Raw genomic sequence first — 25085 nt, 5'->3', positions numbered from 1 at the left:
TAGTCACCTAAATTCACATATCCTACAGTTTATAACCTAACACACAGTCATGATGCTTAACAAATAAGCATTGGAATTTATACAAAATAATTGTTTGATAGAAACAAAACGAAACAAGGAAAAATAAGCGGCATTTTTTAAGTTCATAAATTATATTTTTCCAAAATCGTGCTTTTCTGTGTGCAAACAAGAAAGGATATTCTTGGTACATTTAACCAACACTGACTGAGTGCATCCTGTGTTCTAGACACTGTGGTAGATGCTGGGGATACAAACAGAGTATCCACCCAGGGGACTTTATGGTGAAATCAAAGAAAGGACAGTGATATGATGAAGGCAATGAAGTAAGATGCAAGCTAAGATAATGATGTTCAGAGAGGAAGACAGAGAATCCCAAGCAGGCTCCTCACTGTCAGTGCAGAGCTGGATGCAGGGCTCGAACCCACGAATCCCAAGATCGTGACCTGAGCCAAAGTTAAGAATGAGACATATAACCAACTGAACCACCCAGGCACCCCCAAAAGAAGTCTTTTGAAAAGAAAGATAAAGAAAATGGGGAAATTATCTGATGCTATTACAAACCAAAATAGCAGAATGAGACTTTCTAACAGGTGACCAGATCTGAATACCAACCACCAGTCTATGGAAGACTCTAGGTAAAGCAAACTTCGCAGTGCAATTTTTTTGTGGGTTTCGTGGGGGGAGGGCGTTCGTGGCAAACTGGAAAGCATTGGGAAATAGAATTCTTGACATGGACAAGAAAGTTTTCCCATTGGAAACAATTAAAAACAACAGAATTGTTTCCATGTGGTAGTTATAGCCAAGAAGACTGTCCATGAGCTCATATGGAATAGTCCCAAGGACACACACAAAAGTACTCAGTGAGGTTTTAGAGGGGATAGAAATTAGCAGGTGTGGATATGCATTGATAAAACAAATTATTGCTGAAAATGTGACCCCATTCATCCTTAGAAGCTGTCATGGCCTGAAGGAACACTTAACCATCTAAAAGCCATGCATAAAACAAGAACAAGAGGCAGTGAGGGTGGGAAGTTGATTGGGGACCAAATTATTGTTGGCTCTACAATGCCATGTTGAGAATTCTTAATTTTGTCTGTCAGCTTTGATAATTTTGTATGAACAGATTTGAATATTTTAAATATTTATTTTTGAGAGAGAGAGAGATTGAGAGAGAGACAGAGAGGGAAAGAGAGAGACAGACAAAGAGAGATAGAGAAAGAGAATGAACAGGGGAGAGACAGAAAGAGAGGGGGACAGAGGATCCAAAGTAGGCTCCACCCTGACAGTAGACAGCCAGATGCAGGTCTCGAATTCACGAACCACGGGATCATAACCTGAGCCAAAATCAGACACTCAACCGAGTCACCCAGGCACCCAGAACAGATTTGAATTTTTAAAAGATAATCACGACAGCAGTGTTGAGAATGAATGGGGTGGAATAGTGAGTCAGAGCAGTGAAAGCCGCACAACACGGCAGTAGTTGTGGAAAAAAACAAAATGAAATAAGAGTTGTTTAGGAGTATGAACATGGATGGGTTGAATGTGTTTAACAGGAGGGATCGAGGGGGTGAAATATAAAAAGAAACATACATGGCTTCTGGGTTTCTGGCTTGGGCACAAGGTAGGTGGCGATGCCAGTCACTGAAACAATGATTATAGAAAAAGGGAAACATTTGGATAAAGGGGGGTGAGACTGGCTAGCACGTGCTGAGTTTCACAGATAGCTGGGTCCATACGTGTTGGTCTAGACTTCAGGCTATAAGCTGGAGTGGAAAATACAGACTTGCTGTTTTTGTCCTCTTGTGTTTTGTATGATATATTCCACTTAAATTACAATGCTGTTAATTTATACCAAGTTTGAATCCCTGGCCAAATAATTTATTATTTAATAGAGAATGTTCAGGGAAGATGAATCATGGAAGATTCTCTTTATATGGACTCGTTACTTTTCTTGATCATGGTGAATTTAAATAAATGAAAGATCTGGAAAAACGTTGTTTAAAGCTAAATTAATCCTAATGTGATCTAGGTTATTTGAACCAAAAATATTTATGTCTCATCTCACTTGACATAACATCACTCCAAGCCAATTCTTATTCCTAAGAATTCTAGCACTGTTTTGCCTAGTACAGTCAGGCATGGAACTTCTCTGGATTAGGCTTTCAGAAGTTAACCCCTTGTCAAATGACAGTAATGTAACATTGTGTGTCAGGTATACTTCAATTAAAAAAAAAATGTACTTGAAGGGAAAAAGAAAGTTGACCATATTTGGCTTTAAGATGAGGTCTTAATCAGGAAAGTATTGTGGTTAAAAGCAACTTTAGATCTCGGATCTGATCTGATTCTTAGTTGCTATATAACCTTTGTAAATTTATGTGCATTTCTGTACCTTAATCTCATTTTATGCAGAATTAAGGGTATAATAATATCTAACTTATGATGGTGTGAAAGAAATCAGTTGTGAAATAAGCTAGCCAGAAGATCTAACATATTAATAATCATCAAATGTGTTACCTATTATTAATATATAACCTTATTAATAGAATAAGGATAATTTTAAAAAAACACTGTAACAATAAAGGTTAAAATGGAAGCCTAGAAAGAACAACTGAAATACATTCACTAATGGAGAGTAAACCTCTTAGAGTCAGGAACTGTGACTTCCTTTAGTTTCTGCATTATCTGAGCATATAGTAACACTATAATAAAAGATAAAAAATTGTAGTAAAATATGAGAAGCACATTACTTAGTGTAAATTTTATATTAATATAAAAATATAAAATGTTATGTTTGGGCATCAATTGCACTTAATAAAACACCCCCAGGTTCAAAAAGAAAAGTACAAGAAAACAAAAATAAGTAAGCTTAAGAAAAATTGTGATCGTAAAACTCATAGATTAAGAAAATAAAATTTAAAATTTGAGCTAAAGATTTCTGAAGAATATTTTGATATGTGTATACATTTAAAGAATACAAATGAAATTCAAATGCTAGTCCTCCAGATTTTTTTCACCTTTCACAGTGTAGTTTTTAAGGAGCATTCTGCCAGCAGAAAGCTGGGAAGCAGAGTTCAGTGCAGCGCGGCCTGAGTCTTTACTCAGGTCCAAAGCCTCTTGGGAATTCTGAGAAAGTTCCCAAAGCTATGGGCTTCCGCTCCTGCCTATCATAGGGAAGCCCTATCTTTGCAAGGAATGTTTTAGCACCATAAAATCAAACAGACCTGGTTTCAAACACAACATCATGAGCCCTGGAAAGTTACTTTAACCTCTTTACCATTATTTTCCTCATGCAGGAAAACAAAACAAAACAAAACAAAACAAAAAACACAAAAAAACAGTAACTTAGATTAAGTGGACAAATTCTTAGACAGAAACAATTGAAAACCACTCAAGAAGAACAAACAATCTGAATAAGCATTACAATAAAAGAGATAACATTAGTAATCACAGATTTCCCACAAAGAAAAGCCCAGGACCAGATAGCTTCACTGGTGAATTTTACCAAACATTTAAAGGAGAGTTAATACCAACCCATCAGAAAGTCTAAAAAATAGAGTATGAGGGAACACTTTCCAAGTTATCTTAGGAGGCTGACCTTAACCTCATATTAAAACCAAAGACATCACAAGAAAAGTACAGAACAATATCCCTTTTAAATACAGATGTAAAAAATTCTTAAGTGCTAACACATTGAATCAGTGATATATATGTGTGTATATATGTATATTTGTATATATATGTACGTATGTATGTGTGTGTGTGTGTGTATATATATATATAATTCTGCTTGAGATTCTCTCCCTCTCTGCCTCTCAAAAAAGAAAGAAAGAAAGAAAGGAAGAAAGAAAGAAAGAAAGAAAGAAAGAAAGAAAGAAGAGAAAGGAAAGAAAGAAAGAAAGAAAGAGGAAAAGGAAAAAATCTTATAGCTCATATGTGAAAGGAAATTGATAGAGGCTTTCCCATAGGTTGTATATCATGTTACTACAATGATTTTGAACCTAAAAGAGAATTCTCCAAACTATCAGTAATATATTAAAAAAAACAAAACAAAACAGTAAGTTTGAATCAATCACCCTGAAAAAAAAACAACACAGAATTATCCTATTCTGTCTCTGCAGAAAGTGATAGCACATTGTTCTATAAAGGGACCTTCAAAGAATGCAGCCAAAATATGTAGAGAACTATTACAGACAAAGGACAGTCAGTTAATTAGTAAAAAAACCCAAAAACACAATTTTTCTAAATTTTGTGGTATTTGTGACACTTTCTCACTCTTTAAAGTTTATAATTTGTTGTGATTTTTCTCTCATGCAAAATAAAAAATATTAGTCATTAATTTTGAAGTTTTTTTTTAAATGTACTCTTTTTTTTAATATTTATTTGGGGGGGGGGAGGGGCAGAGAGAGTGTCACAGAATCCGAAGCAGGCACCAGGCTCCAAGCTGTCAGCACAGAGCCCTACGTAGGGCTTGAGCCCACAAACTGTGAGATCATGACCTGAACCGAAGTCAGACACTTAACCGACTGAGCCACCCAGGCGCCCCTTGAAATATTTTTCTTAAAGAGATTACCCAAGTAGCATGACTTTAGAACCCACAAAATCTGGATCTACCCATATGTGGCAATTAGCATATAGTAAGCACTACACTAGAAGAAGAGAAAAACACACTCCTTCTGGAAACTCCCATGGAGGTGTCAGCTTTTCCTCTCACCGCCCTGTCACATGAGAATGATGTTTCTCAGAATGGTGAATGTAACAAGATATGCTCACATGGTATGAGTCAGGTCATGGGGGCTGAGTACTAAAATACACAGGTAGCACATGTATTTCTTCAAACCTGACTTAATTAAGAAAACTATAACAAAAAATCAACAAACTAGGATATCCTCATTCTCTGAGAATTGAATGCTAGGTTCCAGTGTGTCCACCTTCATCCAAAACTGGAGGGAAAAAATCCACTTGGGTTATTCTTTTTCTTCCTTTGTGTATACCCTGGACATTTTGTCAAGAATTTAAGTTTAGAAACTCTCCCTAAAGTATACATGTGGTGCCTAAAATAATCTTGTCATCACAAGTGTCTTCAGCACTATCCAAAATAACCTTCGCGATACATCAGTGTCTATTATAGTTGTCAAAAGCTTTGTAGTTGTCATGTATTTAATAACCTGAATTAAGAAAGTACAGATGAACGTAGGAGGCTAACACCTCCCAGGTTTACCTTGGATATGGATGCCAAAGATATCAGAGAAAGGGGGATCAACATATGATCCCATATGAACATTTCAGTATTATTCCAGATGGTTACCCAAAAAAATTTTGCTAGGGAAGTTATATTTACATATGAGAGACCTATTTAAGTGATATTTGTAAAGGTAGGAAAAGTAACATTTTAAAAATATTATTCATTGCTTTGGGCCTTTAGGTTAATGAGAAATCCTTTAGCGCATATATGGTTTTTAGAACATGAACTCAGTGCTGATACCATGTGGGAGAAGCAAGTCCAAATGTTGAAAACATAAAGCAATAAGGCTTGCAAAAGTATAGCCAGTGGGGTTCATTCAGGAGATGAGGACTGGATGACAGATCTTCTAAGGCTGACAGTAGTCAGAGATGCCTAATATCAGCTCAAGCTGAGAAGCGACAAAGTAAAAAAAAAAAACATCCTCTGGACTTGTCTCCCTGAGTATTCAAGCTTTACTTAAAAGCTTTAACTTTTCAAACTAAAAAGTTAGGTAAGGGTGAAATGGAGGAGGCAGGGAACCAAGCTAATATTGTAATGATAATCTCAAATAGATGATTCTGTCTCTTCTACACACTTCATTTGTACAAAAGAAGTTCAAAAGGAATTATGTAAGGAGCTTAGAAGTATAGATGCCTGAGTCACCTGTTACCCTATTTGTTGGCTTACGGCACCACATTAAACTTCCAACTATCCACGTCCATGGTCATGACTTTGGAATGTAAGCCTCATCTACCTCTCCTGGGTGGCATATTCAAGAACCATAGCTGAAAAGAAAAGTAAGGAATTATATATAAAGATCTATGCAAGGAAATCGCCATTACTACCAGAGGATGGGGAAACTTATCTGCGCTTGTGTCAGTAACATAAGAGAAGGATAAATGGAGAGAATATTTTGAATACTTAAATTTCGAGTTTTATCCCTTTCTACTTTCTTTGAATGTTAATATGGCACAGCTTTTGGAACATGGATGTCACTCAGCACTTAATCTAAAGCTTTACAGCAAAATCTAAGGATTTGCAATATTTTCATACAGACAGGAAAGAAATCTGATGGTTTTTATCCCGGAAAACAGCCTCTAAAAGTCAGTAACGTTCTTGGGTTTCACACTGCAAATAAAGTAAATGTGCTATGCTTCTTATTGTAAAGGCAAAATTCTCTCCCGCTTGGTTGCGTTCGATACAATGATGTCATTTTACTTCAGAAATGGCTGTCATAAAAGTGGTCAACGTGTACAAACTTCCAATTATAATATAAATAAATACTAGAGATGTCATGTACAACAGGATAGCTATAGCTAACACTACTATATGGTACGTCGGAAAGTTGTTAAGGGAGAAAATCCTAAGAGCTCTCATTTCTTTTTTGTATCTACATGAAATGACTGATGTTAACTTGACTTTTTATTGTGGTAATCATTTCACAAATCTAGGTTACCTCATCATGCTATACACCTTAAACTTACACAGTGCTGAATGCCAACGACATCTCAATAAAACCTGGGGAGAAATGGCTATTAGAATGTCGTAAGACTCAGGAAACACAGAGGTAGAGAAGGAAAAAGTAGGTTTTGTAATGCTCTTTGCTAGCTCTCTTCTTTGAATAGTCATTATGACCTCATTTCCCCAATTTAGGAAGGACTGAGTTGTACTTTGACATGCTACTATTTTTAAATCTACACATCACATCATTTAAAACATATGTTTTAATCAAATCAAGCAAAGATGTCTGGAGTGATTAGCCTGGGATTTTCATTCCTTGAATGCTCTTGGCGTGGATACTCAACCCCTCCTCTTTTACATTCCCCAGATACTATTGATTTCTCCAGTTATAAGCTTTCCATCACTCATGTTTATTTTAGCTTGTTTGCGTGAAAGCCGACACCATATAGTGACAAGAATCACATTCTGAGCCTAAATGCTTAACATTTAACAGGGATTTTAACTAAGAGACCCAACGATGCCAAGTGTAAAATAACCTGTCATTTCTGGATGATCTGCTTTGTTTTATGAGAGAAAGGCCAAAAATTTGTTTTAAAAGAAGTCTTTCCAGAAGGCGGTTGTCACAGAAGGTTGATAAAACAGAAAATCAGAAGAATTTGACCATAGCAGAACCACAGAAGTACTGTGAAATTAATACATGTCTTGTACTTGTTGTTAATTATTAAACTTCTGTCCTTCCCTCACTCTAGGTGGACAGGAAGGATATGCTATCATTTTGTGCCAGTTTGTAGACAGACATGGAAGGGAGCATTTTCTGATGTAAAAAGGTTAATGCCAACAATGCAGGTGAAGGTAGGTAAGGATTTGATTTTCTTAAACAAAATTAATGTTCTTCTACCAGGAGTGATTGATTTAAATCTGCAAGCAAGATTTAAACTTAAAACACCAAGTGAACAATCAATAAATCCAATCCATACTAGTACCTGGAGCACAAGTGTGTAATGTTTGTTTACCAAATCATTTCCTTGGCATAAGGATAGCGAAGCCACTGGGCAGCTCGGTTCTTGAGCCAGAGTGGGGGTGGTGCCACTACTGGAACCAAAGAATTTGTTATTAGATTTCTCACAAAAATCTGGGGAAGACGATAATCGCCTCCCCGTGTGTATTTTGCTTGAGTGTCCTCTACCCCAAGTGCATGTTCCGCCGTAACCTTGTAATACAAGCCAAGCCTCCTAACGGTCTTCGAACACATGGTAATTCACGTAGAAACAAACACTACAGCCGACTACTGCTAGGTTTCTTTGAGATGAACAGCGTATTTTGCTCACTGTGGGGAAAAGGCAGGAGGCGGCCTATTGTATGTTGTAACAGTTATCTCTGAATGAATAGAAGGAATTGCTTCCAAATGCAATAACAGAATTACTGTAGATTAGTGTAGCATTGGAGCTTTAGTGCTGAGGTAAAATTGTTTCCTCTGTTGCATGACCATGATCTTGAAAGTTTTCATTTTGTTCCAATAATGGAGATGCTTGATCACATACTGAGTCAGGTAAATCACAAAGCCGACACTTCAGCGGTCCCGGGCAGGCCATAACTAATGCCAGAGCTGAGGACTGCATTAACCACAATTCAGGTGAATAAAATCCAACACAAGCTCATTTGATTTGGTTACAGGGGAATAGGGACTTTGTTCGGGAACACAATAATGTGTTTATAACATTACACAATAATGTGTTTATAACAATAACGAGAACAATAACAAGAACAACAAATGTTCTTGTTCCACACTGTGAAAAAGAAGCGCAGTTACTATTTACTGCGATCTGCAGTCTTTGATTGTTAGGGACAGCACCCCCAGTTCACCACTACTGGGTATCAATGAAAGATATAGAACCTTGTGAGGTAAGGGGAATATCGATATACATTTGAGGATGAAAGAGCTGAGGGACGGCAGCATTATAGTATCAATTACAATGACAAACGTGTGGCTGCTTAAAATTTTTAACTTGAAACATGGAAAGGGATTGCGATTCAGTGCAACACATGAATAGCCTATGGCTTCAGCTTTGAAGGGAATGACCCACTTTTCTTTTGTGTGTACTCAACCAAAATTAGGTAGCACCTTGCGTAAAATGTTGATAAATTTTAGGTCGGATCAAGCAATACAAAGTTGAACAAAACTATAACTTCACCCTTTAAATGTGCATATTGGAGAAGAATGATCACCTTATGTTAGATGTGATTTAGGTAAGAACCAGACCTTTCTGGCTTCATGAGCTCATAGTGAAAGTAAGAGTCAGCAGATGACAGAAGATGGGAAATATTGCTAACAACAACAACAACAATAACAACAACAACAAACAAGCTATGTAAACACCAGCAAAACTAAAGTGCCCTTTGTTTAAAATTAGGAAAAAAATCCAGGGAAACAAATAAGAAAGTCATTAAAGAACATGATTTTATTATTACCAACTGCATCCCAATTGGTATCCCATCTAACCACCCCAATCCACAAGATTCTGTGGTTAAAGAGGCTTAGGGATTGAACCAATGAGCCTTCCAAGGTGAGTTAGTGAACAGAGGAAGTTTTAAATGTGTTAATCTTAAGACATAAAATGCAATTGCTATACTTTGCAGTTAGAAATTGGGGTTTGTTTTAAGGGTATTAGAAGATACTAGAATCAGGGGACCTAGAACTTCCAACTTCTACTTCTGGTTTCCGCCCCTTGTTCCATATGAGACTCACAAGGAGCCGTGAACTCAGAGGTAAGGACAAACTCAATTCAATTTGCCCTAATTCTTGTTGGCTAGCCCCCAATGTCCTGTCACCTGGACATCTGGGCTGAGCACTTGGCTTAGACTCATGACTCAAGAGGAGTCTCTGGATCCATTTCTCTCCATCTTAGTTGCACCTCTCACCAGTACCACAGTTGGTGCTCACAAATGAAGAAGGCATTCGAGGGTGTTGCCATGATACCTCAATCTGGGAAGTTGGTACATTTGACTCCATCAGTATTTCCTTCTGACCAATCAAATTAACTCCACCTTCTCCCCAAACAGAGGATGGGAGTTGGGGAGGGCAAGAAAGGGACTAGAAGAAAAGAGGCTCCAGTGGAAAAAAAGTTATGCTTAAGGCTCCTCTCCTATCCAGAGGCCAATGACTCCACATAGAAAACATGCTTAATTCAATTCCATGAGCAGCAAGGTTCTATCACAAAGGGAAAGGGAGGAAAGTAGAGATACGACATGGTTCTTATTCTCAAAAAGACTCAGGTCTAGCAGAAAATGATCTCTAGCCATAATATCATGTAATAAATGTTTTATGTCTTTATAAGTCAATTTACATAGGAAATCCAAGGAGGGAGTTATTGTTTCTGCTCTGAGTATGAGGGTGGTTAGAAATGACTAAAGCATAGACATTTGAGAAAGGTATTTAAAGACAAAAAGTAATTTTAGCAAATTATTGAGATTAAAGACATAGTGTAAGGGGAAGGGGGAAGGCAAAGAAGGCAATAGAAGTTAAGGTAAGGAGATCTGAAATTACATAGCATAGATGCTTAGTACTCTGGCTAGAGATCTGGGGGAAAAGGAGGAACAGGAGACAAGTGCAGGCACAATTCACAGACTCTGGAGGTTCAGCTCCAGAGCACTGCAATAAAGCAGATATCACAATAAAGCAAGTCAAATGAATTTTGGGGGTTCCCAATGCATGTAAAAGTTATGTGTACACCATACTGCTGTCTATTAAGTGTGCAAAGCGTTGTGTCTAAACAATGTATGTACCTTAATTAAAAAATGCTTTATTGCTAAAAGTGCTAACCATCATCTGAGCTTTCAACGATCATGCTTGACATTAATGGCTGCTGACTGATGAGGATGGTGGCTGCTGAAGGTTGGGGTGGTTGTGGCAATTGTTTTTCTTGTCTTTTATATATATATATATATACATATACATACATATATATATACACATATATATGTATATATATATGTATGTATATGTATATACATATGTATATATGTACATATATATACACACACATACATATATATATATATATATATATATATATATATATATATATATATATATGTTTTCCAAGCTTTTATTTAAATTCCAGCTAGTCAACATATGGTGCAATATTAGTTTCAGGTATAAAATTTAGTGATTTATCACTTAGATATAACACCTGGTGCTTATCACAACAAGTGCTAGCCTTAATCCCCATCACCTGTTTAACCTGCCCCTCCAAAAACCATCAGTTTGTTCTCTAGAGTTTAGAGTCTGTTTCTTGGTTTGTGTGACAACTTCTTAAAATAAGACAATGAAGTTTGCCACACTGATTGACTCTTCATGAATATTTTCTCTGTAGCCAGTGGTGCTGGTTGGTAGCATTTTATTCACAGTAGAATGTTTTGCTCATAGTATACCTTCTTTCAAATTAGGGATCAGTCTTCTGTCACTTTATTCACTAAGTTTATATAATATTCTAAATCCTTTGGTATCATTTCAACAGTTTTCCTAGCATCTCCACCAAGAGATTGCATCAATTCAGTCACATCTTCACACTTGTAATTTATACTTGTGATTCTAGTTCTTTTGCTACTTCCCCCACATCCACAGTCACTTCTCCACGGGGTTCCCACTGAAGTCTTTAACCTCTAAAAGTCATCCATGAGGGTTAGAGTCAACTTCTTCCAAACTGCTGTTGATGTTGATATTTTTGACCCCTTCCTATGAGTCATGGACGTCCTTAATGGCATCTAGAATGGAGAATACTTTCCAGAAAGTTTTCAACTTACTTTGCCGAGATCCACCCGAGAAATTACTATCTGTAGCACCTATAGCCTTATGAAATGTAGGTCTTAAATCATGAGATGTGAAAGTCAAAATTATTCCTTGATTGATGGGTTGCATAATGGATGTTGTGTTAGCAGGCATAAAAACATTAATCATTGCATATCTCCATTGGAGCTCTTGGATGACCAGGATCAGTAATACTTTGAAAGGAATCTTTTTTTCTGAGCAGTAGGTCTCAACAGTAGACTTAAAATACTCAGTAAGCCATGTTGTAAACAGATGTGTTGCCATACAGTCTTTGTTGTTCCATTTCTAGAGCACAGGCAGAGTAGATTTAGCATAATTCTTAAGGGCCCTAGGATTTTCAAAATGGTCAATGAGCACTGGTTTCACCTTCAAGTCACCAGCTGCATTAGCTCCTGACAAAAGAGTCAGCCCGTCCTTTGAAGCTTTGAAGCCAGGCATTGACTTCTCTCTAGCTATGAAAGTCCAAGATGGCATCTTCTTCCAATCTATGGCTCTTTCATCTACATTGAAAACCTGCTGCTTAGTGTAGCCACCCTCATTCATTATCTTAGCTAGATCTTCGGGAGAACTTGCTGCAGCTTCCATATTGGCACTTCCTGCTTCACCTTGCACTTGTATGTTATGGATATGGCTTCTTTCCTTAAACCTCATGAACCAACCTCTGCTAGATTCACACTTTTTTTCTGCAGCTCCCTCACCTCCCCCACCTTCATAGACTTTAAGGAAGTTAGGCCTTGCTCTAGTTAGGCTTTGGCTTAAGGAAGTGTTGTGGCTGGCTTGATCTTCTTTCCAGACCACTCAAACTTTCTCCATATCGACAATAAAGCTGTTTCGCTTTCTTGTCATTTGTGTGTTCACTGAGTAACACTTTTAATTTTCTTCAGTAACTTTTCCTTTGCATTCACAATTTAGTTGTTTGTCATGAGAAGCCTAGCGTTCAGCCTGTCTCTGCTTTCAATATGCTTTCCTCACTGAGCTTAATCATTTGTATCTTTTGACTTAAAGTGAAAGACCTGTGACTCTTCCCTTCACTTGAACACTTCGAGGCCATTTTGCAGTTATTCATGGGCCTAATTTCAATATCGCTGTGTCTTGGAGAAGAGGGAAGCCTGAAGTGAGTGAAAGGGGGGAACGCCTCATCAGTGGAGCAGTCAGAACACACACATTTATTGATTAAGTTTGGCATCTTATATGGGTGCAGTTGTGGTACCCCCCCAGACAATTAGAGTAATGACATCAAAGATCACTGATCACAGATCACCACAACAAATATAACAATAATAGAAAAGTTTGAAATATTGTGAGAATTTCCAAAATGTGATAGAGAGACAGGAGGTGAGCAAATGCTTCTTGGAAAAATGGTGCCAATAAACTTGCCTGACACAAGGGTGCCACCAACCTTGAATTTGTAAAAAAAAAAAAAAAAAAAAATGCAATAAAAAAAGGGGATGAAGCACAATAAAATAATATATGTCTGTATCTGGAAATGATCCAAAAAAAGTATATCATTAGAGTATTAGAGTATACATCAAGTATACCTTGAGTATTCTGCTAAGAAATTGAGTTTTATCTTTGATGATGATGGACATCATGGAAGACCCAGAAAGCTAATGTATAGAAGTATGAAAACCATGGTTGCTTCACAGCTAGAATTCAGTATTTGTTGAATAACTACTATGTGCCTGGTACTGTGCAATTTGAGTGCTTTGTGGGTTAGATGGTCAAGCCCTTTTCTGTGATTTCCAACTGTAAAATGAACCATAACCAGAAAACTTAGAAATGCATGCTTCTCATAAAAAAAGTGACTAGGAAACTGAGTGGTATCTTTTTGAACTACTGGCTGATCCACAGCAATCTAAAAATTAAAACAAAACCATTTAAAATGCAATTAAACAACCAAGAGAAAAAGCCTCTGCTTTTTTGTGTGTTTGTCATTGCATTTTCACCGTTACCTTCTGCTTCATAGATGTGTCGCTTATGAACAATAATGCACATGAAGGTACTTTGTAAATATGCTCCAGATGTTAGTCAGGGTTATTTGTCTCTGACTAGAAACTCCTAGGTGCTGAGTTTTACTGGACATCACTGCTTAGAAGGCCCCCTGTCACTAACCTCTAAAATCCTCAAATTAAGCTGTCCCCCACCTCCCCAAATCTGTTTTATTCTGTTTTTTGCTCCAGATGATGGCACCAATACATTAAGTTGCCTAAGCAACAAATTTCGTTGCTCATTAGGATCTTTGGAAGCCCTAAGCACACTATAATGGCACAGCCACACTCCTACTAAACAAATATTTTTTAAAAAAATCCGTAGAGTACATACTCTAAGGAAGTCCAACAACATTTGGATTTTTCCCATAAGGACAACTTGAATGTCTTTTTTGAACTCAATAATGTCAAATTATTCCAAAAAGATTTTTAATACCTCTACTTTGCTGGTAGTCTCACTGTCTCCTGAGTAATCAGCATTGTTGGACCCAACACCCTCCACACTCTCTCCGTTCAAATCCTTTACAGCTCCTAACTGGTTAACTTCCTGTTCTGTTCTTTAAACTTTATCTTTATCCCTCCCCATGCATCCTTCAGGGTTTCCAGACTAATCTCTGGTAAACACAGATCTGATCATATAATTTCTCTTCTTCAAACCTTCCATGGTTCCGATCATCAGCAAAGCATCTTCTCCTTTGCTTTAACCGTGAAGGAAATTCTGAGGAAATAACCTTCTTGAAGTTCTATCAGCAAATAGAACTATAGAACAAATAAATAAAAATGAATAAGTAAACAAAATCAATCATTTCTAAGGGGAAAAGTGTCTTATGATTTCATCATTTTAGAAAGTAAGAGTTTAGAAAGTAAGAGTTTGTTCGTAGCACCCGCATTCGGCAGTCAAAGAGAATGGCATTGTTTCTGTCAAAAGCTGTTGGAAATGGCTGTTTAGAAAGCATTTTGATAATGTATTAGTAATAAAAGGAATTTATGGATTTATCAGAGTTAATGTATATGCTATTAAAAAAAACAATAAAAAGATCTCAGAAACCAAGGTTCTAATTGAAAAAAGGACATTTTAAGCACTTCCATATTATCAAAATGGACACCAAACAGAAGAAAACAAATTTGAGATAATACCATATTGTCTGATTACAATACAAGTAAATTTTAAATAAATAAGAGAGAACTTTTTTCAAGCTTAATTATTTATTTTGAGAGAGAGAGAGAGCACATGCAAGCTGGGGAGGGCCAAAGAGAGTGGAAGAGAGAGAATCCCAAGCTGGGTCCTCCACACTGTCAACACAGAGCCTGATGCGGGGCTCAATCTCACATACCATGAGATCATGACCTGAGCCAAAATCAAGAGCCAGATGCTTAACCCACTGAGCCACCCAGACACCCCAATAAGAGATAATTTTAAAAGACTCACATATTTAGAGAGCTTAAAACTTCTGAATAACTAATAAGTCAAATAAGAAGTTATGATGGAACCTAGAAAATATTAGAACTAATGGTAAAGAGAATATTGCATACCAAAATTTGCTAGATGAAATCAAACTGATTCTGAAAAGGAAATTGTGAGCATTTTTTGCAATTGCTTGAAACTAATTTAAAAAACAGTTAACAAACCTTTTTTAAAGAAGGTATAAAAAAACAGAATAAGCTAAAAATAGTAGAAGTGAAAATATAATAAAGACTAAACAATGATACAGAAAATAAGATAAAAATTATTGATTTTTATTATTTATTATTGATTATTAAATAAGAACAAAATTAAGATCATGAAATAGGAAGAAAAGCATGTGATAGAACAGACAAAAATCATAATATATATATAATAATATTTAATACATAATAATATAATATATAATTATAATAATATAATACATAATAATATATAATATATTGTCATATAATTATATATAATAATATATGTGTTATAATAATATATAATTATATATAATATTAAATATATATATTTTTAAATGTTTATTTATTTTGAGAGAAAGAGAGTACATGCATAAGTAGGGGAAGGGCAGAGAGAGAGAGGGAGAGAGAAAGAAGCCCAATCAGACTCCTTGCTGTCAGTGTAGAGCCCAATGCCGGGATCTATCCCATGAATGGTGACATCATGACTGGAGCCAAAATCAAGAGCCAGACCCTCAACCAACTGAGCCAATCAGACACCCCGTTTCATAATATATTTTTAATATTAACTTCTAGGAGCTAAAATGTGAGGAGAAGCCACAACAAAGCTTGGAAAATACTGAAATAACTTGTCTAAGCTAATTAATATGTGATCATTGTAAAAATGTTATAAAATACTTGAGGTAAGTCCAGAATTAACTCCTTTTTCTTAGGAATCTTTCCAGGTAATTTTAGTCTCACTAGTGGTATAATGTGTATATGTACATGTCTGCACATATAGCCACATGATCTGTATGTGTTGTTAACTTGAATTGCTTTCCTAGGAAGTATTGTGCTCTATATTTCTGCAATTTTTTCATGTAACAATGTACCTCAGACATTTTTCTTACATTAGTACATATAGATTTACTCCATTAAAAAAAAATCATCGTTTAGAATTCTGCCTAGAATGTGTACCATAATTTATGATGGGTATTTAAGTAATTTCTAGACTTTCAGTATTGCAAAGTGTTGCAGTTAATATCCCTGAACATATATCTTTGCACATTATAAAGGTTTTTCTGTGAAATTGATTATTTGAACACACAAGTAACTCATGCTAATTGTTTTCAAGTATAAATTGTCGTTAATGTGCAAAAAATACAAGTTTAATTATCTGAATCCTTAATAACCTTCTTGAAAGCTTTATATATCCTTCAAGCAGAAAAAACAAGTAGATGATAAAATTGTCCCCTGTCTAGACTCAGGCGACGATGGCGACATTTGTTTTCAATTATTAATTAAACACACATGAAGCCCTTTAGATGAACAGGTGATATGGTTATTCTTAGATGTGTTGCTTGTTTACAACAAGGGCATATTTAGAGCCTGAGATCAAAGTTCTAAAGCTGATTTCAAAATAGTGGCATTAATTGTGCTAAGGCCTGGGACCCTGGGGAAGCAACTGGGAGAGAATGAAAATGACATAAACGACAACAAAGTCACATCGTTTTGTCATTGCTTATAAACAGACCATTACTGACCATTACTGTAATCAAATCATTACATCTTTACTCAAACCAGTGCATTGGTGCTGGTAAAGGTACAAAACCAAAACAAAACAAAAAAGAAAACATTCTCTGCTATTGTCTCAAGGAAGAGATACAGTATGTGTATGTGAGAGGGTTATATTATCACTCATCCATTAATTCTTTTACTTGAAAAACATTTCTTCATCACCTACTATATGCCAAGCTCAGTGCTAAGCAGTGAGCATATAGTATTAAACAAAATTTCATATTATCCCTGGCCTCACAATGTTCCCTTGGATGTGCCATTTAGCCACCATAGTAATTTGAATATTTTGGCATGTACTCTTTCCCCACTATTTTCACTGCCCTATCCTAGCTCAGGATCATTATCATTTTATTCCAGAACTATTATTTTTTTATAAGTGTTCACCCTGCTCTCAGCCCTAACCTATTAACCCACTATTGTTGAAAGTTTTTTCCTAACACACCATTCTCATTATGTTCTTTCATTCAAAAACAGTTCCTCTGTGTTGTCTACAATGTTCAAAATGTATACATGCCAGAACTTCCAAAATTTCCCCAGTCTATCCATCCAGCCTGCTAGGAGATACCTACCTCCCCCACCCAACACACACACACAAGCTTCCCACTCCAGTTAGGTACATGCTCCTTACTAACTCCAGAAATATGCCTGGGACATTTTTGTGTCTGAATCTTAGTTCAAAGTCTACCTTCCATTGTATTTCCTCTTTTATTTTCAATTATCTAGATCCCACTCATAATTTAAGGCCCAAGTTAAGCCGTAACTGAATAAAGTTAGTTATCTTGTGCTTGTTGTATGATAAGAACCAAATTGAGTGCTGGGGTTAACAACAAATACACAAAGTATGGTGTGTTCACTCAATGACAAACATAAATAAGCAATTGCAACACAAAATGACAAATTTAAAGACATATAGAGGTTACTGTGAAATTAGAGAGACAGCTAACACATTTAGAGGCATGAGTAGGAATAAGGAAGGAAGACTTCTTGGGAGAAGTTACTCTCAAGAAGAGTCTTAAAGGCTTAGGAGGAGTTGGCCAGGTGAAGGGACTAGGGACTTTCCAAGAAGAGGGGTCAGCTTGAGCAACCACATTGGCAGGATAAACAGCACAGCATATGAGTGGGATTACAATGAATTCAGTATTGCAAGAGAGCAAAGCATGAGGTAGATGGTCATGTAAAATGAGGACAAAGAAATGGACCAAATGATGTGGAACCACCAGCAAGTTTTGTTGGGGATATCATAAGATCAGAATCCAATTTGGATACATTCTTCTGTCCATTGTGTAAAGATGAGTTTGAGCACGTAGTCTTAGTGGCTGGGAGACCAATGTAGTATTCTAAGGCTTTCATTAAAGAAATATAAGTAGTTATACTTCTTATAACTTATAAGAGAGGGAGGGATTCTCTCTCTGCCCCTCCCCCTCAAAATAAATAAGCTTAAAATAAAAAATAAAATAAATAAATAAGGTTCCTGTAGGACAAGGGGGTAGAGGTGACTGGGAGATTCTGGACCACTTCAGAGCTAGAGAGAGAACTGAAGCATTACTGACATGATACCACCAGGATTACTACAGTGTATTACCACCTCTGGTGGCAGTCAACATCGGTATGTGGATTTGCTCAAGGAACTGCAGAAAGTGGAAGAAATGTGAGTTGATGGCAGAAACTTGAGGAACATCAACACTGAAGATGTAAACAGTAACAGCAAAATTCATGGAAAAGACGAAGGAGTGCTCAGAGATGTGTAGCTGATTAAAGACAGACTGGCAGAGTCGTGTAATGGAAAGCTAGAGTGGAACGTGTCAAGACAAAGGGAGCAATGAACCTTGTCAGATGCAACGGACACATCTATCCAATTCAATGGGCTGGTGGCAGGAAAAGCCAGACTTCGGTTTATAAAGAAGTGAGTAAGACAAAGAAGAGAAAACTTAATCCCACGTTCAAGAAATAGTAATGACAGGAAAGAGGAGAGAGAGGCTGATATAAGAACAGCATGTGGTGAAGGGAAGATCTTTATTTAGGATGCAAGATATTTGTTTGCTTATGGTTTTTTTTCAAATTTTTTATGTGATTATTTTTGAGAGACAGAGAGAGAGGGAGGTAGAGGGAGAGAGGAAGAGAGTCAGAGCACGAGCAGGGGAGAGCAGAGAGAGAGAGGGAGACACAGAATCCGAAGTAGGCTCTAGGCTCTGAGCTGTCTACACAGAGCCTGCTGCGGGGCTCGAACTCAGGAACCATGAGATCATGACCTGAGCCAAAGTCAGAGACTTAGCTGACTGAAACACCCAGGCACCCCTGTTTACTTACGTATTTAAACTATTATGTTTCTCTAACACAGAAGTGAGGCTGAAGATCTAAGATAGAGAAGATAATTGGTGGAGGAAATCATAAAAGAAGGCAATTGACTCCGTGCACCAATGGGAAGGGAAAGACCAGTTTGTTCTCTAAGACTAAAAGGAAGGAGTTGAATTGTGGGTATGTAAATAAGTGTATAGATAAAGAGAGCAGAATTGAGGAAGAGCATGTGTGATGATCTCATCTTTCCTCTGAAAGTAGGATATTTTCCCTAAAAGTGGTCCCAAGGAGCTCTATCTCCATTTGTACTCCTATGGCACTATTTTCTGAAAGATTCCTTAAAAATGCTCTAGAGTGCCTTTTGTTTCTACATGCACACACACACACACACACACACGCACGCACGCACACAATCTTTAACCAAATTACTTACTTTCTTGAAAAATTACTATTGGTCATATTGGCTGTCACATATGCCCAGAGTGGACTTACTCTATGACTGAAGAATAAAAATAGATTCAGTAGTAAATTCAAGCCCTCCAGATATCACAAAACAATGTATAAGATTGCAAGATGAAAAATTAAAAAGAAAACAAAAGAATAAATAGTAGAGAAGAAATTAAGAATCACTGCCTATTTTTGGCACATTAGAAAAATGAACAATTCTAGGGGTTTTTAATTCTTTGAGATTTTTCTGTACTAACTAAGATGAAAGAGAGAGAGCAGATGGAAAGAGAGAACAGAAAAATACAAACCTAGAAAAATAAATATTATTTTGCTACTCTATGGATCCTCCACAACATGGTGCTTGGCATATGGCAGGAGTCAAGAAATAGATAACTAATGGGCTGATATAAACACTGATAAAGGAGTCATATATATGATTCATACAGAAACATGTAACTCCTTAACAATGGCATGATCACTAATAGTGAAGGAACCTCAGAGAATTAGAAATAATTAAGGTAAGAACTGGAGCAGCGCTCTGTGGATATCGTGTACCCCTATGAAAGGCCATGTGATAGCCCTTCCTGACCCCAAAGCCCCTGGGTGTTTTGACAGGCCTTATGAATATATCGCCAAGTGCGAGGCTGTGGATGGCCGACTTGCACCTGCTCTCAGATCCCACCCAGCAGCACAAGGGCCCATGGGAAATAGGGCCAGACCTGTTTGGCTTCAGCTCAGCGTCCACTTCTATCGACAGCCATAAAACTCAAATAGAGTCTAAGGAAGTGAGATATTTGGTAAACAGGAAAACGGGATTGCCATTTGTCCTGGTTTCACACCAATGGTGGGAGCCAATATAGTTGATCACAACAAAATTTTCCCTTGATAGCTTCACTTGACATCTTCAGTGACCTGCCTGGAGTCTGCCAGAAAACATGCATTGTATGGCCAGAGAAGTCTGTGCTTCCTCTTCCCTTCACTTTGCCATCCTGTTAAGGGACTGACAAATATTAACTAACATGCTCAGGCACATCTTGTTCCTGTGACAGTTCTGCTCACTGAAGCTAGGATAAGATAAATATAATACTGTATTATATACTTCAAAGTTACTAAGAGGCTAGATCTTAAATGTTCTCACCACAAAGAAGAAATAATAATGATATGGGCACCTGGGTGGCTCAGTCGGTTAAGCCTGGGACTCTTGGTTTCGGCTCAGGTCATGATCTCCCGGTTTTGTGGGGTTCAAGCTCCACACTGGGCTCTGTGTTAACAATGGGAAGCCTGCTTCCGATTCTCTCTCCTTCGCTCTCTGCCCCTCCCCCGCTTACCATGTCTCTGTGTCTCTCAAAAGTAAATAAATAAACATTAAAAAAATTAAAAAGAAGCATGAGATTTTTCTCTGCTTTAGAAAAAAAAATAAAAATTATGCGATGTGGTAATAGTGTTAGCTAACATTATGGTGGTAATCCTATTGTAATAGATAAACATATCAAATGTACACATATGTGGGTCACCTTAAACTTCCACAGTGTTATATGTCAACTATATCTCAATAAAACAAGCAAAGATTTGCTAGCATTGCAGTTCTGTGAAGTCAGTTCCACCCAGCTTCAGATACTTCTCAGCCCATCAAACTGTGGTGGATTTTCTGCTAAAATTATTTTCTGTAGTCGCCAAGTCCACAGGCAGGGCTTTTGCCTACATATCTGATTTGCTCTCTATTTCTCTGCTGGGACTCTTCACGCTCTGAGTACTGTTCCCAACAAAACTCCCAGTTCTAGAAATTGATTCTGCTGAAATAAAAACATAATAGTATAAGGATGTTAATTCTAGCAGAATTTGTACTGGAAATGACCTTTGTATCCATTATGGAGAATGGTTGAATAAAGTATATATCCACACCATGTAATATTACACAGATATTTGCCAGGTCTAGAAAGCTATTCAAGATATAATGTTAATTTTTTTAAAGGACTCCAATAGTAGCAGTTATAATGTGATCCTACTTTATCCTGAAGGTGAAATCTTTGTCTGTTGGTGTGTCTATGATTTTACATGCATTAAATAAAATAAAAAAGAATAAGTATCAAATTGTTCACATCAGTTAGGTCAGTCGGGAGATTGAAAGGTTATTACATATGTATTGTTGATGTTCTTAAGCATGAATTACATCTATAACTTTAAAAATAAAACACCTATGGGTGCCTGGGTGGCTCAGTCAGTTAAGTGTCCAACTCCTGGTTGTTGCTCAGGTCATGATCTCACGATTTCATGAGCTCAAGCCCCATGTCAGGCTGTGGGCCGGCAGTGTGGAGCTTACTTGGGATTCTCTCTCTCCCTCTCACTCACACCATTTCTGTCTCTCTCAAAATAAATAAATAAACTTAAAAAAAAATTAAAAAATAAAACACCTAAAAACTCAAGATACCTGACCCTCATCCAGACTTGCAGCACCTCAAGGGAAATGCTATATGAGAAGACTTAACGATAAATAAAATGAATAATTTTGTGGAGGGAAATAATTGTAGACCCATTAAATTTCTTTTAGTTCTCAGAAACAAGACAAGTTATTTTATTTCATCTACAAAGATATTTCTTCTACTTCTCTCTTACCACATTAGGAAATCCTAACAATCTTGATCCATTTTGAAGATCCACATGAATTTTAAATAAAGAAATAGCTTGTCTATTTACTCTGCTTCCGACCACTATCCTTTGTTAACACTTAAATCAAATGTTCTTTCTAGAAGGAGCCATAGTCCCAGAAAAATAAGTTCACTCTCCTCTCAGGTGATGACATGTGAAATCTAACTCTTTTCTGTGTATTAAGTATTTCATTTCAAGATCCTTAATTGGGACACAGAGACTTAGAGACATTGAACACCATAAGCAGCTTTGGGGCATTAAAACAATTCCCCATGATTCCCGCACCCCCAACCCCACGCCCTGTCGTTTTCACAGCCACTTGTCACTCTTATGAAATGCCAGGACTGCTCCTAGACTGACTGACACAGCATGGCTGACATCTCACTGGAAGGTATGATTTAAAATAGTTTGATGTAGGGGCGCCTGGGTGGCGCAGTCGGTTAAGCGTCCGACTTCAGCCAGGTCACGATCTCGTGGTCCGTGAGTTCGAGCCCCGCGTCAGGCTCTGGGCTGATGGCTCGGAGCCTGGAGCCTGTTTCCGATTCTGTGTCTCCCTCTCTCTCTGCCCCTCCCCCGTTCATGCTCTGCCTCTCTCTGTCCCAAAAATAAATAAAAAACGTTGAAAAAAAAAATTTTTTTTTAATAAAAAAAAATTAAAAAAATAAAAAAAATAAAATAGTTTGATGTAAACTGAGAGAAGCTTCCTAAGATACTGGGATCCAGAGCTGTAGAGCTTGAGGATTAAAAAAATAAAAATCCTAATTTAAAAGTTTTCTAAATATAAAATTGAAGGAGGCTTCCAAGGCAGGAGGCAGGTTTCTATTAAAAAAAAAAAAAAAAAGGTTTTTGTTTGTTTGTTTGTTTCAGTTAAAAACTATAAACTGGGAGCTTGGTATCATGTTAGGCCTTATTTTCTAAAATTGTATTCTAACTGTTAAACACTTGAGCTTAGGAACCTGCCCTATGCTCCGGTATATTCATTCTTCCTCACAATGTTGCACACATAGAGAATGTTCAATAAATGTTGGATAACAGAATTTCGCTACACAAATCCATAAAACTTTTAAGGATTCAGGAATGGTATTTTTATATTCAGCTGCAATATTAATGATAGAATATTAATGCACTATTAACAATAGAAAGAAAGAAAAAAGTTCTGAAACTAAAGAAATGATTTGATACCAAGAATTTTATGTGTGGGGGTTCGCACGCAGGCATACATGCATATGTGCACACACCTGTGTAAAACTTTGTATGTAAGATAAAAATCTATATAAAGTAGTAAATAATGCAATATCTTGTCTTTTAAACTGCACTTCTTGCTTCTGACATAAGGTAAGGAATTCAAAAAGTTCAGAGAAAAGCAAAAGGCAAATTGAAAAAGTTTGATAATGGCTTTTTAAAATAAGTCAATAGAGTGAGGGAAAGATGGAAATGAAGCAAGTAATATTGATTGCACTATTTACAAAACTGTTTTTAGATTATTACAAGTGGTTATACTATAGGTTAAACATCTATTCCAAATTTGTCAAGGGTCTTAGGGATGCGCTACCCTGTGTCCACGCAGCCATAAGGCTATGGCCAAGGATCCTCCAGGAGCAAAAAGGAAATTGTATCCTATTGAACTTTTTCAGAAATATCCCTCTTTTTCTCTTCTTCCTCTGTTTTCCTCTTCTACCCGCTCATTTTCTCTTCCTCTTCACAGTCTAATTGTAAGTAATCCTTTTCTTGACTGCTAGAAACATCTTTTTTGGCTCCTCTTCTCTCTTGGAGGAGTTACCTTTTGGTCTCAGACTCACTGGAGACTGGTGCCCAGAATGGTAAATAAATCTGAGTTCCATGAGCACCTTTTAATGTCTGTGATTCTAAGTCCATAAAATCTTTCATCCTTAGTAGTAAAATTGGAGAAAAAAAAATGGTTTCTCTCATTTTGAGTCAGGTTGCATTGCTAACATGAACCTAGAACTTCTTTTTGACACTTGATTTCCTCTCTGGCAGAATGAAGCTTTCCTGTTCTTTTTTTTTTTTTTTTTAAGGAATTTGTCAAAGTCTCTGAAAGTGTCCCTTAAACCCCTCCCCCACCAAAAAATGGCACCAGAAAAACCCAGCCTGATCAGTTAATGGTAAATGAATCAGAAACATACGGATTAAATTCTCCTTAAAACACACAAGGGTTTAAAAATTAAGCAAAAAATTACTGAGCAAAATATTTGTTTGCCAAATCCCAAATGTTTGAAAAATAGTTCAAGATGTTTGTTGAACCTGAAATGGGCCGGAGTTACCCATCCATATTTAATTCAGGCAAAAATAATTTTTACCAGATGAATGCTCTAGTTAGTAGAGTGCATAAGAAAGAAAAATCAATAACAATATAAAAGAAATTTAATTTTTTTTAATTTTAAGTATTTTTCCAGCCTTATGGAGATATAATTGACATATAACATAGTGTAAATTTAAAGTGTAAACATGTTGATTTGATACGCTTATGTATTACAAACTGATTACCACCAGAGCATTACCTAACCCCTGTAACATGCCACATAATTGCCATTTCTTTTTTTGTGATGAGAATATTTAAGATCTATTCTTTGTAAAATGTAAGCATTCAAAGTGAAAACCAATTGCCTTTGTGAAAGGCTCTCCAGGAAGATGTAATGACTCCATTCTGGATTTTCCAGGCCATCCAGGACACACCCCAAGTTACGTGTTTTGTTAAGCTATGCATAAACCCTGCTGTCTGCAGCCTGTGTGTTCTTGTGCTTTTCAGCTCAGCTTTTTCCTTTGGTAATATGGCCAACAAATATTGTGGGATGGTGAGAATGACCATGTCAAGAGCTTGTGACTGGAAGAAAAATCTCTTCCCAGGGTAACTTCGGCCTTCAGTGATTATAAAGATTTCCATTTAATTACTTCATGACCTGGTCTTATAGATACTGGTCCCATCAATCTTGATGAGTGATTCATCTTATCCTAA

The 25085-nt window shown here is 36.8% G+C and overlaps 1 protein-coding gene across 1 annotated transcript in view; it reads left to right on the top strand.

The window, feature by feature from the left end:
• TRIQK (triple QxxK/R motif containing) overlaps positions 1–25085 on the top strand; it is a 285666-nt gene that overhangs the window by 253582 nt on the left and 6999 nt on the right. The window contains exon 8 of the transcript XR_002081102.2: positions 7453–7559. The gene's annotated coding sequence lies outside the window, so the exon portion shown is untranslated. The remainder of the gene's footprint in view (positions 1–7452; positions 7560–25085) is intronic.

Source organism: Panthera pardus, unplaced genomic scaffold (genome assembly GCF_024362965.1).
Source record: "Panthera pardus isolate Hobbes unplaced genomic scaffold, ASM2436296v1 HiC_scaffold_7, whole genome shotgun sequence".
Lineage (NCBI taxonomy): Eukaryota > Metazoa > Chordata > Mammalia > Carnivora > Felidae > Panthera > Panthera pardus.
This window is presented reverse-complemented; position numbering and strand designations above follow the sequence as displayed.